This window comes from Camelus dromedarius, chromosome 3 (genome assembly GCF_036321535.1).
Source record: "Camelus dromedarius isolate mCamDro1 chromosome 3, mCamDro1.pat, whole genome shotgun sequence".
Lineage (NCBI taxonomy): Eukaryota > Metazoa > Chordata > Mammalia > Artiodactyla > Camelidae > Camelus > Camelus dromedarius.
In genome coordinates, this window is record NC_087438.1 from 55,610,545 (window position 1) to 55,623,957 (window position 13,413).

General features: G+C 41.2%; 1 long non-coding RNA gene across 1 annotated transcript in view; it reads left to right on the forward strand.

The window, feature by feature from the left end:
• Positions 1-260: 260 nt before the first annotated feature.
• Positions 261-13,413, forward strand: part of LOC135319909 (uncharacterized) — a 51,183-nt gene continuing 38,030 nt past the window's right edge. Inside the window, exon 1 of the long non-coding RNA XR_010378937.1 lies at positions 261-12,874. This is a non-coding gene — a long non-coding RNA (uncharacterized LOC135319909). The remainder of the gene's footprint in view (positions 12,875-13,413) is intronic.

Consider the following 13,413-nt stretch of genomic DNA (forward strand, 5'->3'; position numbering starts at 1 on the left):
CATAAGATTTTAGACTTGGTAATCCATCAGTGGGACTTGTTTTTGGTCCATCATTTAGTGGCCCTAGACTGCACAGCACGGGCACTTCTGGGTTCTCTGTGCAGTAGGGCTGCTTCAGATGCTGCCCAGAGACAACAGAGCAAATGCAGGAGCTTCTAACTGTTTTTTTAAACATGTCTGTGGACTCTTATTTCAATGAGCTCTGCATTGAACCTCAGTATATAAAGCAACAAAAAAAGAGCTGCTTGGTTAGGGTAGGATCCTGGAACTTGGCCCCCTCATCCTTTGGGAACAAAATATGCAAATCATTGATCCAGTGATTGAGAAAACAGATTCAAGAATCAAACAGTTGAGTTCAAACCCTAGTTCTGGGTGACCCCTGGGAAATGCCTTCCTCTCCCTGAACTTCAGTTTTTTCATTTCAAAAATGCAGCCAATAATCCCACATTGCAGGTGGTTCTGAGGATGAAATGAGATCATGCAAAACAGCGTTGAGCACAGTGCCTGGTGCACAAGAATAGCTAGTGTTAAATAGTTAGTGTTAAAATGCCGCTTCCATCTTTGCCAAAACGGTCACAGAAGAAGGATGGGGACTGTGTGATGCAGGAGGCAACAAAAAGCTGGTTGCTGGTGACTAACTAAACACTCCCCTGAGGTTCGTGGAACAATCCTGTAAACTGAGTTGCACACTCCCTGATGTGGCCAACGATGACTAATACCGCAGAAGGGAGTTGGCCATCCTTGTGCAAAGCCCTGTTGTGAAGCTGAGCCGACTCTGCATATAGAAATCCAGGTCACCAAAGAGCTATAATCCCACAGCTCCTGCCATTGTCCTTATCTTAGAAGAAATTTACTCATTTGTAGAAGAAATTTCAACCCTAAACATACACTAAATAGAATTTTCTGGGCACTCCATTTAAAAAAATCTCATTAATTCTGGGGGGAGGGTATAGCTCAGTGGTAGAGCACATGCTTAGCGTGCACAAGGTCCTCGGTTCAACCTCCAGTACCTCCATTAAAAAAGAACTCATTGATTTTCTGGATGTTCCTAACAGACTCCTCCACTGATAGTGTACTGATAGCTTTTTGATGAGGCAGGTTGTGTGGGTATATAAAATATTAGCGTGGAGAGAGACAGAGGACGTGATAGATGAGAAGCAATGTGAATATGAACTGGAAAACTCATGCTGAAAACAGAAAAATGGTCCCCTTGCACCGCAACATTTGAATTCTTTCATTTTTGTTCTGCTCACAGCACAGAGAGGCACAATATTTCAACTAAGTGTGTTAGAAAGGTATCAGCATTAAACAAATATATAGAAATTTGAATGGTTTCTTAGAAGTGACTGAACTATGTTTCCTCATTTTTTTTTCAATTTTACAAATTACTCCAGATAGGATTGCAAAAGCAATGATCTTGCAAGAAATAAGACCTCCACTGCAAATGGTATGCACCACTAAAATACAAAAGAAAATGCACAAGCCAACAAAGATGAGAAAGCTAATATTTTCCTTCCTTTACATTTAATCTGACTCATTTCAATTTGGTCTGATTTGCTGATCTCAAACCTGGATATATCACCAAGACCTTGCCAGGAGCCTGAGTAAAGACAAGAGCCCCCAGCTCAGGTTTTACCTATTTCAGAGCTGCTTCAGCTTCCCCTAAACTTACCCTCTGTGACCACTGAGGCCTCTTAAAGGATACTGCTGAGAGTGTTGCAATGAGGTTATGTGATCTTTGGCACTAAGTATCGGATTCTTGTTGCAGAGTCCCTGATACCCCATTTCTCAGAGTCATGGCTCTTGAGCGGTAGCTTCTGTGTCTGTCTGTCTGTTGTGGGCATTGTCGTCCTCCCACTTAGAAGAAAGGAAGAGACCCCCTAGAAACATGTCACGCCCACTCTGCACATCTTGCATCATGGGTCACTCAGGCATGCTCCCTGAGACAGGTCCCAGGAACAGAGACAGCATCATTATTCCCTCCTTCCTTTGCTTAAACATGAAAGAGACAGAGGAGAGCCAGTACCTTTCAGGATCCCCACTGCCTGCCTGTCTAAGTGTGTCTCTGCTTGGGAAGAGTGTCAGCTAGCTCAACAGAACTCATCCTCTCCCTTCTTGCTTTAGCCACATCTTGTTCCTACTTGGATGTTTTCCAAATTGGTGAAAGGCACCAACTTTATCACAATTATTGTTGACTCTTCTGTCTCCCTGACCAGATGTTGTTCCCCGTCCTAGCTCCCAACCAATCACCAAATTATACTGTTCCTTCCTGTGTAATGACCAGTTCTTTCTATCTCCACCGACACTACCACCATCTGTTGCCTGGGTCAGTCCACAGATCCCTAAGAAGTCTTCCTTCCTCTAACCTTGCCCTAGTTCAGTCCTTTCTTCCACTTAATCATTTTCCAGCTCCACATTCTTCAATGGCTCCCCACTGCCTAAAAGAGTCCAGTCTTCTTAGATTGTGTTACAGGGCCTGTCATATGATTCCTCCTCCCTCCAGTGACATTGTTATCATTTTCTCCTTTGTTATCCTTTCCCCCGAGACACCCTATGTTTCACTGGCACTGAATTAATCCACCTCTCCGTGTTCTCTCTTCACTTCCAAGCCCCTGCATCTGCTCTTCCCTTTGTCTTGGGTCCCCTTTCTCACTACATTCCCTCCATTCTCTTCCCCTCCTATTCATCTTTCAAGTCTTGAGTTAGATTCACCTCCTCCGGAAAGTTTCCCTGCCCTGCTACATCCTGATAGGCATTCCTCAGAAGTCCTTTCTTTACGTCGAGTTTTCCCCACCGTAATATTTAGCACACTCTGTTGTAACTGCGTGTTTGCCTCTCTGTTCCTCTCACACTGTCATTCATAAAGACAAGAACTCAGTCTTTCTATTTCACTGTTCTAGTCTTTGTACTTGGAACAAGTCTTCCTGAATGAATAAATAAACCCATACAATGGAAACAGACTTAAGAAAGTGTTCAAAGGAGGAGTGTCAACATGTCAGATGCATCTGAGAGAGCCAAGTGAGCTGAGAACCAAAAAGTGACCTTTGGGCTCATATGGAAGTGGCATGTGGCCACGACATGAGCACTTTCAATGGGGTAACCAGGGCAGAAGCCAGGGTACAGTGGGGTTGAAACTGGCTAGGCTCTGAGTCCATGTAGACAAGTCTAGACTCATTTATTGGAAAGTTGTGCCCTGATAAGAGGAGGGCGCTGCTGATGGGGGGGACGGGGGGCATGCCTGCAGGAACAGACACAGGAGAGGCTGGAGAACACTTGTGAATAGGTCAGAACCATCCTTTGGGTCACACATGAGGCAGACCCAAGAGAAGGGAAGTGCCATGGGGCTGAAGTCCACAAGCATGTTTTGAATCACAAGTTCTGACAACATTTGCTAGGACAAATGAGTTGAAATTCCAGGAGGCACTCAGAAAGAAGTGTACAGTGTTGCTTTGCTCTGCTTTGTGCAACAAACAATAACTTTATTGGTAGATTTTGTTGGCCTGTTGTGAGAACAATGTCAAGGGAAACCGCTGTAACTTGAGCTGCAGGAAATCCTTGTGCTTTCATTTATTATTAAATATGTAGGTCACCAAGGTATGGAGAGCCATGCAGCCAACAACCACGTATCGCCACCTGGCTTAAAGAAGAACGTAGCATTAAATGCAGTAGTAGCCCTGGTGCATCTTGAATTTAAAACAACTTTTCTCCCAGTTGTTCAAGTCTCTATTCAAAACAGAATTCATTTTTTAGCATGGAAAAAAATCTTTCCACTGTGGAAAGTCATAACCAACTTGTTGAAGTTTATACAGAAAATATTTTCAGTAAACAAATCAGAGTGCGGAGTGTCAGAAAGAAAGTCTGAGGGTCATGATGACAAAAGCAATGGAAGACCAGCAGATGTGCCCCAGGCCCTCCTTGTTGTCATCAATCATAAGCCTGTCCTACCCTGTGGTTCCCAACCAGTAGGTCTTAGGCCCCTGGGGGTAGCAGTATTTATTGTAAGGAGCCTGTAAATCCACATGCACATTTAGTATGGTAGACTAAATAAATAATGTGTCATATACACACACACTACTATTTTTTAAATGTCTATGGATGAAGTGATGAATAAAATCCAAATTGGCTTACTTGCTGTGCTGTATCAATAGCAACCTTTGATCATTGTGTGTTTTCTCAAACTAGAGACATTGAAAGTAGAATGTATAGCATGATACAATCCTCATACTCCAAAAGATTGGGTGGTTGCTATTCTGATTTGCTAGAAAACATGTATAAAGCCAGTGGATGATGATTTAAACAAGAAGCTAAACATTTTCTTTCATATGTTAATAATTATTTGCATTATAAAAATCTGTTCTTTAGAACACTTGCAATATATTTCAACACATAAATGGGTTTTCTTCACTCTTTGTTACAGCAGGATGCTTTTGTGCTAATGCCCTCCTTAGTCCCTACTCAACACAACAAACACCATCAGATCTTGGAAAATAGAGCATCAAGGGCCAATACTTTGCGAGTCTGAGTGGGGTTTCCCTCCCTCCTTTGATCACGGATAGTGCTTCCGCAGGGCGGAGAAAGAGTTGCAGAAATCCCGCTTCCCTTCTACTTGCCTTCTGCTTGCCATGCCCTGGGCCCTGTGGGGCTGCTTCCATCAGACGTGGCTCGTTTCTAATTTGCCTAGAAGGAGCATCGTTGTGTGTGTTATTCATGCAGAGGAGCCCAGAAGCTCCTTGTGTGCCCAGGGACTCAGATATCCCACACCCTTAACTGAGCATTGGTTTGTTTAGTAGTTATTTGTTTCAAATTATTCATCCCTCCTCACCAGTAAGGCCAAGCCACTCGAGATACCTGAGCGCAAAATTCATACTGTGTTCAGTGGGATTGACTGTGGAGGAAAGGCGACACCCACCCCTGTCTCAAGTTGTCTTTCTCACTAGCATCTCACCAAGAAATGCTCTTTCAAATTGAGGCCTGGTTTACAAAAACTCTTCACTGCAGTATTTCCCAAGGTGAGACAGCACACGAGATGGCAGTGACCTGCTTTGAATCCCACAATGAAAAATTGATTTTTTAAAATCAATTTTCTTTCAATCCTCTGATCACACAAAAGAGAAGACCTTAAGTTAGTGTTGGCATGTATTTGACCCTTCTTACAGTGTCTCCTGCCCTCTCTCCATTTTTCTTTTTTCTTTTTCCACAGAGAGAGTATCTACACTACACATTCAGTGTTGTTAGTACAAGGAAACAATATTTACCTAAACTTTAAAGCATTATTTTATATTCATTGTATATATATTTTTTATACCTACCTCCTTTATTTAAGGCAAATAATATAGTCTATCCCGTTACAATAGTGATATAATCTTTTAAAACAATAGAAAAAGTGAGTCAATTTAAAGAAAACTATTATATCGTTATTGGAGGTTTCACAGCACAGTAAAAAGCCTTGTTATTTATTCAAGAACACAGTGAGGTCCTGCCCTACCACAAAGCAAATAGATTACTGGGAGACACAGAATATTAACCAGTGAGCACGACGTAGTTTACCAAGGTGAAAAGCCATTCATCACCTAGCATCCTTAATAAGAGGACGCGGGACAGGTGAATGTTATGGCCACAGGGAGGTGAGCTCTGACTTGACCTCCTTCTGCCGCACTAGCAGATGGAGTTACCACTCGCTTTGGCCCCAGCCTTTTTTAAAGTGAAGAAGAATAAAAGCAGTTTAAATTTCGTTAGGTTTTTAACCTGGCAGTGTATCATTTTTCCCATGCCACAATGCCACAGGCTCCATTAATATAAGGAGTTAAATATTACATTCTGAGAGGCTGGCAAAATACTTCTCCAGTGCATTACTCAGCTCAAGTTAGACGTCACAAAGGAAACTGGCTATCGTTTTAAATCCAGTGGGTGTACAACTTGCTTTCCTTTCTGTTTGTCTGTGAGATAATTCTGGCTCTCCCTTCCCCTCCAGGATATGGCTGCCAAAGAGAATTAATCCCATACCCACCCCATTCATTATGTCCTCCGCAACAGGAGAAGTAACTCTTTCTTACTGCTAACTGGGCACAGTTCCCCCTAGTGATTGCAGATAGCACGAGTGCCTGCTCTGTTGGCAGATAATTTCAGCAGCACTTTCTTTTGGCAGAGAGGAGATCACGTCACAGTGGGATGAAACAGGCTGAAGTCACTAACTCTGACGTTCAGATCCTGGATCTCCTGCTGCTGAGCATTCTTCTCTCAAGCCAGCCACTTAACCTCTTTTTGGAAGTCAGCTTCCTCCAGAATGAGCCCTGCTCCCATGTACTTCTTGTCTGAGCACCAGATAAGGCAGATGCTGTACAGAAGGTGGTAGCCACAGCCTAACCCACAGTGCAGAAGTGCTTTCCAGAAGTTCTTATTTTTCCCCCACAGGATTTTGTAGGTCACTTAACTTCATTTACTCTCCACCAATATCAGAGACTCCAGCCAGACCAAAAGCCCCTTGCCTGGTTGTGGGCTCATTATCCATGTAGTGCGATATACTTGCTTTTCTTGATATTTCTATGTTTGTGGATATCATCTTAATGGAAAATTTTGGGGGTTTTTGTATTTGCTTTTGTTTGTTGCATTGTTTGTCTTGGTTTTTATTTTTGCTTTGAGACTGAATTTCTAGATATCTGCAGAAACCTTGAAAAATCTGCCTTACTTCTCAGAGAAGTTGTTTTTATAAAACAGAGATGTCATTTGTTACCCACAAAACATGCTTTGCCTTTTGGCATCACCTGCAATGTTGAGAAAATGTACTCATGCATCTACGTGGGCTGAAATACCAGAGCCAAACTTGATCTTGGAAATACATAAAGGTGACACTGCTATCTTTTGCTTCAGCCTTTACCAAAGAATTGGATTGGGTTGGAATAGGTAATTGCTGAGCAGGAAGGAACACTGAGAGAACAGACTTCATTTACTAGTGGCAAACTCAAAGTGGTGTCTTGTGTGGACAAATTAGTTTGTGTGCTTGAGCCAAAAAGTTAGCAGAGAGCGAGAGGCACCCAGTTTTCCAGAACCCTGCCCCATACCTCGTTGACTTCTGCTTGTTACTTGCTACATGATGCTCTAGTGGCCTGAAAAAGTAAATTGACTTCCAAAACTTAACCTAGGTTTAAATAAAAGCACAACATACATGGAATGTTCTAGTCACACTAAATGTTTTTGTGTCTAATCTTTAATAAGGACCTAACTGGATGAAATTTAAATCTCTGAGGTATAAAATGAAGCATCTATGTAGTATATTTTTACAACTTTTGTGACTATAGAAAGTGATAAATGGTTATTTTGTACAATAATTTGTGAACCTTACCTTGATGCCAAGGGTTCACAGGAACAGCTTATGATGGACAAGACTGATGAGAAACCAAGTGTGTGGAAGATGGTGGTGAAATGACATACAAGAAGCCTCAGAGACAATCTTTGTGCCTAGTTTGGCCCAATCTATGGGCCACTTTTCATGTGTCTCATTAGGAATAGTTTTCAACAAAGATGTCCATTAGGCCAGTTACAAATGGTGTGTTAATGTGTTTGATGAGATTTTTCATTTCTCTTTCTTTGAAACCTTGAAAACAATTTGTGGTGATTATAATAATTGAAGTCCACTTGTACACTGGATTCCCTGTATTTCTCCTTAACCGTGATTTTGGGCTGAATCTCCACCAAAGGAAGCAGCACTGGTGCTAATCCCAACTTGGCAGAATTATGGGGTTCCACCCCAGCAGTCACCAAAACATTTGGGTTTAGTCGGAACACCAATTCGTCACTTCCTAAATCCAGATCTCTTCTCCATCCTTCAATAACCCGTTCATAGACCATAGGAAGAATGAGAGATGTGAATAGACTCATTGAATAATAGAGCCCCGCCCTCTGAGACATCAAGAGAGATCTGAGACACTTTTTTTGAGTTTGCATTTTTTTTCTCCTAGAACATTTTTTTTTAAAAAGGAGAAATGCCAGAACAGGATAGTAGAAATTGTATCACATTTTAAGCACTTAAAATCGTGCTTTAAACAAAAAATAAAATAGCCTTTATGGAATGCAGATCAAATGGCCAAATTTGAGGCCCTGAACATATATAAAGCCCTGTCCAAACTGCTGTCCTGAAGACCCCTGTTTCCCAGCCATCATGGCTTCTGCTCAAATCTGGATGGAAGTTCCATGATCATTTCGCCTCACTTAATAGATAAGAAAACTAAGGCCAAAGAGTGTAACACAGCCAGTTAGTTGATGAAAAAGCATATTTCAGTGTGCTTTGTGTGCAGGTCGAAGCACATGGAAGACACAGAGAGGGTCTGGGGTGAGTGGAATGACTACTAGCAATTGATGGGAAAATAAATATCGGGCAAAGGCACCATAAAATGGACTGAGTCATGGCCAGATGTGGCTAATCAAGACTCCAGATTGAAATTTCCATTTGATGCTGGTAAATGCTGCAGTTATGCAGGACTTCATAAGGTGAACTCGGAAGTTCCATATTTCTCATCCTCTTCTTCTGTTTTTAGACCTCTGGTTGGGATCTGTGTGAGATCCCCATGGACAGAGGTGGCAACTTTTTCCGATCAATGTCTAAGCTAGGATGCAGGGACATTAGGACTTGACTTTGACTCAGTCTTTTGTGAGACACTCTCTTCTCTGAGTCATGCATTAATAATTTGGATCTCAGCAACGATCTTATTTATCTTGGGGACTTTTATTTTTCTGGAGAGCCAGAATAATTCCTCTCTTTTAGATATCAGAAGCAGACACTGGAAAAGCTGCTTTCTGTGTCTTTCTCATGCTGCTGGGATTCTGGGCTCCTTGCTACCTTGGCCGGCCATCTTGAATCAGATGTTAGGCAAGTACTGTTGGCTCTGTCTCCTCAGAGACCGTTTCCAGCTGTTAGCACAACACAAACATGAGGCCTTCTGAACCGGGAAAACCTGACAATTTCTTTGGGTCCCCCTGCAGAGATCAGATGCAGTGATTAAAAAGCAGTGTCAGTCCCCTGCATTTTGAGGGTGACAGGATACAGGTACCATAACACTGTTGGTTGAAATGTAACTTGATACAAACACTTTAGTAGGCAAATTAGCAGTATGTCTCCAAAACCTCAAAATGCATGTATTTTCTAATTCAAGATGGCAGATTGAACACAATACACTGGCCTTCCATTTCTTCAAAGACCTCATTGAATTAAAAGTTGGAAATGTGGAATAGAATATCCTCTTGGTATCTGTATCTCTCAGAGTTCAGTCAGGAAAATTGAGCCAAATAGTTCAATAAAGAGAACTCAACCTTGGGTACTATTTATGAAGGTGTAGGAACACCAAAAAAAAAAAAAAAAAAAAACAAAAAAAAAAAACCAGGTGCTCCTATGACCACTGGAACTAGACGGACCTTGGGAAAAGGCATTACTGCCGGAGCCCAGGAGCCAGGACTATGTGCCAGGAGCTGGAACCATGGAAAAGGGGTCAGGAGATGTTAGTCAAGTTGGAAGAAATGCAGCCACTTCTACAGATGCTGCCCAAGGGAGAAAGAGCAGAGAGAAAAATCCTGCCATCTCCTTTCTTCCTTCCCTTCAAAATCCCACCCATGTTTCCCACTGGCCGAACCTAGATGGAAGCCAGTTGGCACAGACACATCATTTGCTTCCCTGCGATGGAGAGCAGAGCAAAGGAATGGTGAGTAATGGCTAAAAGCAAAGTAAAAAAGGCAGCAGCCTGGCACAACAGACAGGAGAGAATGTGGCGGGGGAGTGGGTGGTGTGTGACTAAAGGGTGAGATGTTTATTAATTTCTGGACTTCAAAAAGCAGACAGGAGCCATTGGAAGAAAGGGCAGAGAAATCGTCAGCCTGGAATAGCTCTGTAGGGGAAGAAAGCTAATCTGCCCTGTGAAACCCCAGAGATGGCTTGGGTGCAGAGGCAGCAGACATAATGGAGCAGGGAGTGAAAGATGGAGCTAAAAAGAGAGATTATTTAAAGGTCTGAATATGTTCTAAATTCTTCCAGTCAGCATCCCATCGCCAGCATGTACGCAGTGAGCAGGCAGCCGGTATTTTAACCCCAGGCAAAGCATGATAACTCCTTTCTAAAGCAATTGAACAAACTGGGAAAAGACGGCATTTTTAAACTTGTTGGTGCCTCGGAGGGAAGCCATTATCGTAGGGACATTTTGCAGGCACTCAGCCTGACGGGCAGCTCCCCCTTCATTGATCCTTAGTCAGAGTTCACCAGTCAGCACTGCCTGACCCACCCTGGGAAGAAATTCTAGAAGAAGGGAAGAGGCCTACTAGGAAAACAGACTTATTCACACAAAAGCAGAAACACCTACACCGTCTACCCAGGCCCCCTGTTTTAATAACAGAGAAATCACCAGAATGTGAGTAGAGCTAGCAATATGAAAAGAGAAATACCAAATTCTGAAGCAAACAGAAAAGCATCCTTAGAGTAAACTGAAATGATTTAGGGAACAAAAAGGAACTTTGAAAACTATCCTTCTGTTCTCAAAAATATTCATGGAAATATTATGTCTACAAAACAATAAATAGAACAATGAGATAATGAGAAGAGATATTAGAGATTTAAAATATAATTGCCAAAATTAAAAATTTAGTAGAGATACTAGAAAAATAAAAATCAAAGAAATTTTCCAAAATTTTAAACAACAAGCAGAAGAGGGAAAATGTGAGGAACAAATTGAGAGGACTTACATTCAACTAATAAAAGCCTGAGAAAGAGAGAGGCAAAGAAGTGCTGAAATTATTCGAGCAAATAATAGAAAGATATGTGCTGGAGCCAAAGAGGGACAAGAATCTTTGGTTTGAAATGGCCCACTGAATGTTTAACCCAACGAATGAAAAAAGACCCCTGCCTAGCCACATTGTGGTGAAATTTCAGAATAAAATAATTCTTAGGAAGAAACTAAAAGCTCCCTGGAAGAAAAAAGTCACAAATCACCAAAAAAGAGAGACTAGGATAACTTCAGAGTTCTGAAGTAAAATGATTTTCTACCTAGAATTTTCTATAACTGTAATTTCAAAGACACCAACACTTTGTACATCTATACCTATTTGTCATCTCTACGAAGCTACTTGAGTGCTTGGACAAAACAGATCAGTAACCTAGGCAGGGGAGACCAGTAGATCCAACCTAGGAAAGGAGTAAAGAGATGTCCCAGGTCATGCAGGCCTCTGGGAGTGAGACCACAAGCCCCAGGGATAGGCCTCTGGGACAATCTGTGGCTTGTGGAATAGCGTACATGGCTTAGATTGTAGAAAAACTAAAGGACAAATAACAAAAGGGGTGCAGGTGGGAAGGAATAGAAATACCAGAGGAAAAGTTGTCCTAGAAAATCTTGATCAAAATAGGAAGCAAACTAAATGCTGTGAGTTTAAGGAATTCATGGACCCTCATGCTAGGAACACTAGTCTTTGGGTGGCCCGGATTCCTATACAAGGGCCCACGGAGAAGGCACTGGGAGCCTGGTGCCTCCCTTGTCATGGCATAGATCTGTTTCTGCACTAAAGCATAACCCTGGGAAACCAGTTTGTGGGCTTTCTACCTTAAGAGACAACCCCAGGACATAACATGGCAGATTTATCAGTGGTTGCAGGAGAGAAGAGTAACTACCTGGATTATCTACTTGTCAAAGCAAAGCTCACAAAAGATGGAACAAAATTTTCTGAGAGGAAAGATGGAATTAAAAATGAGATACTAATTATCTCATCTTTTTGGGGGGTTAAGTATCAAGAAATAGTGTCAAAATAGAAAGAAACTGGAATTTTGTTGTATTATCTAAAATTACAAAAGTAACCAGTTGTAAAACTGAAAGTAGTGATATAACAAACACTGAAAGAAAGAGGAGAGAGGAGGTAAGGAAAGTAAGCAAATCCCTGTTTTTATCTCAGGGAGTCACTGCCTATTTTCTAAAGTAGTTACATAGAAGAATACCTGTGTTATCTAGCTCCTTGATACACCGAAGTGTACACACCAAAGTACTGACATCACCTGTTAGAAAGGCCGAATCTCGGCACCCCCCCACCCCCCAGAACTACTGAAAAGGAATCTGCATTTTAACAAGATCCATCAATGTTTCATATGCACATTAGAGTTTGAATAGCACTCTTCTAAAACTGATTCTCAGGTTTGGCTACGCGTTATTAGAATCACCTGGGGAGATTGAAAAAATATTGTTTAAAAAGGGGCAGACCCCACCTTAGGCGATTACGCTTTAAATGGTCTGGGATGGAGTTCAGAAATCCACATCTTTTTTAACAGCTTCTGAGGTGGTTGTAATGTGTAGTCATGGTTGAGAACCAGTAATCTGGAATTGCCGTGGTAAGTGATCAAGAGAATGAAACAAAAAACAACTTCAAAATTTGCTTCTGGATTTATCTAGTCAGTCATTGAGCTGAGGAAGAGGAAGCATGGAAAAGATGATTATTTTGATCATAAGGAATTTTATAATGTTTGGTCTGTATCCTGTGAATGTATAACTCTGAAATATAGGTTAATCTTTCATGCATATAGCCTTTGACTCAGCAATTCTACTTCTAGGAATTTTCTTAATGATACAAATATTTATGTTCATAGAAGTTCATTATAATGTTCATAATTTTTAAAAATATAAAGAATATGAATACTGCATACCCATGTTAATAGCAGCACTATTCTTGATAGCTGGGAAGCAGAAGCAACCCAAATGTCTATTGATGGATGAATGGATAAACTTGATGTGGTGTATGCATACAATGGGAGTATAATTCAGCCTTATAAAGGGAGGAAATCCCTTCACAGGCTGTAACATGGATGAAACTTGAAGACATTCACAAAAAGACGAAGACTGTATGATTCCATTTATATGAGGTATCTAAAATAGTCAAATTTGTAGAAACAGAGTGGTTCTTACCATGGGCTGTGGGAATACCTGATGCTTCATGGACATAGAGTTTTAGTTGTATAAAATGTGAAAGTCCTGGAGATCTGTTTCAAAGCAATGTGAATAAACTCTATCCTTAAAATGGCTAAGATTGTAAAGGTTGTAAGATTTTGTTATCTTTTTCACAACAATTACAAAAAAGTATTTTGGTAAACAACTCTGAATGCGTATTAAAAATTACCAGAAAAATGCAACAAAATGGTTGTAATGGCTAGCACAGCTACGATTAAGACCTCTTAACTTTCTAGATTCCCTAATATGTACAGAGTAAGCACAAAATATTGTTATAATTATGAGGGGAAAAAAAGAAGCTCTTTCCACTTTGAAAATATAAAACAAAACCTCCATCAGGGCTTACCATAAGTGAATGACTCATATACAGCAATCCCTTATTTGCCAAGGAAGCAATTCCATTCTCCTGAGAAAGTCAAGGCTTCATAACCCTGTAGGAGATCTTTGAATAGTG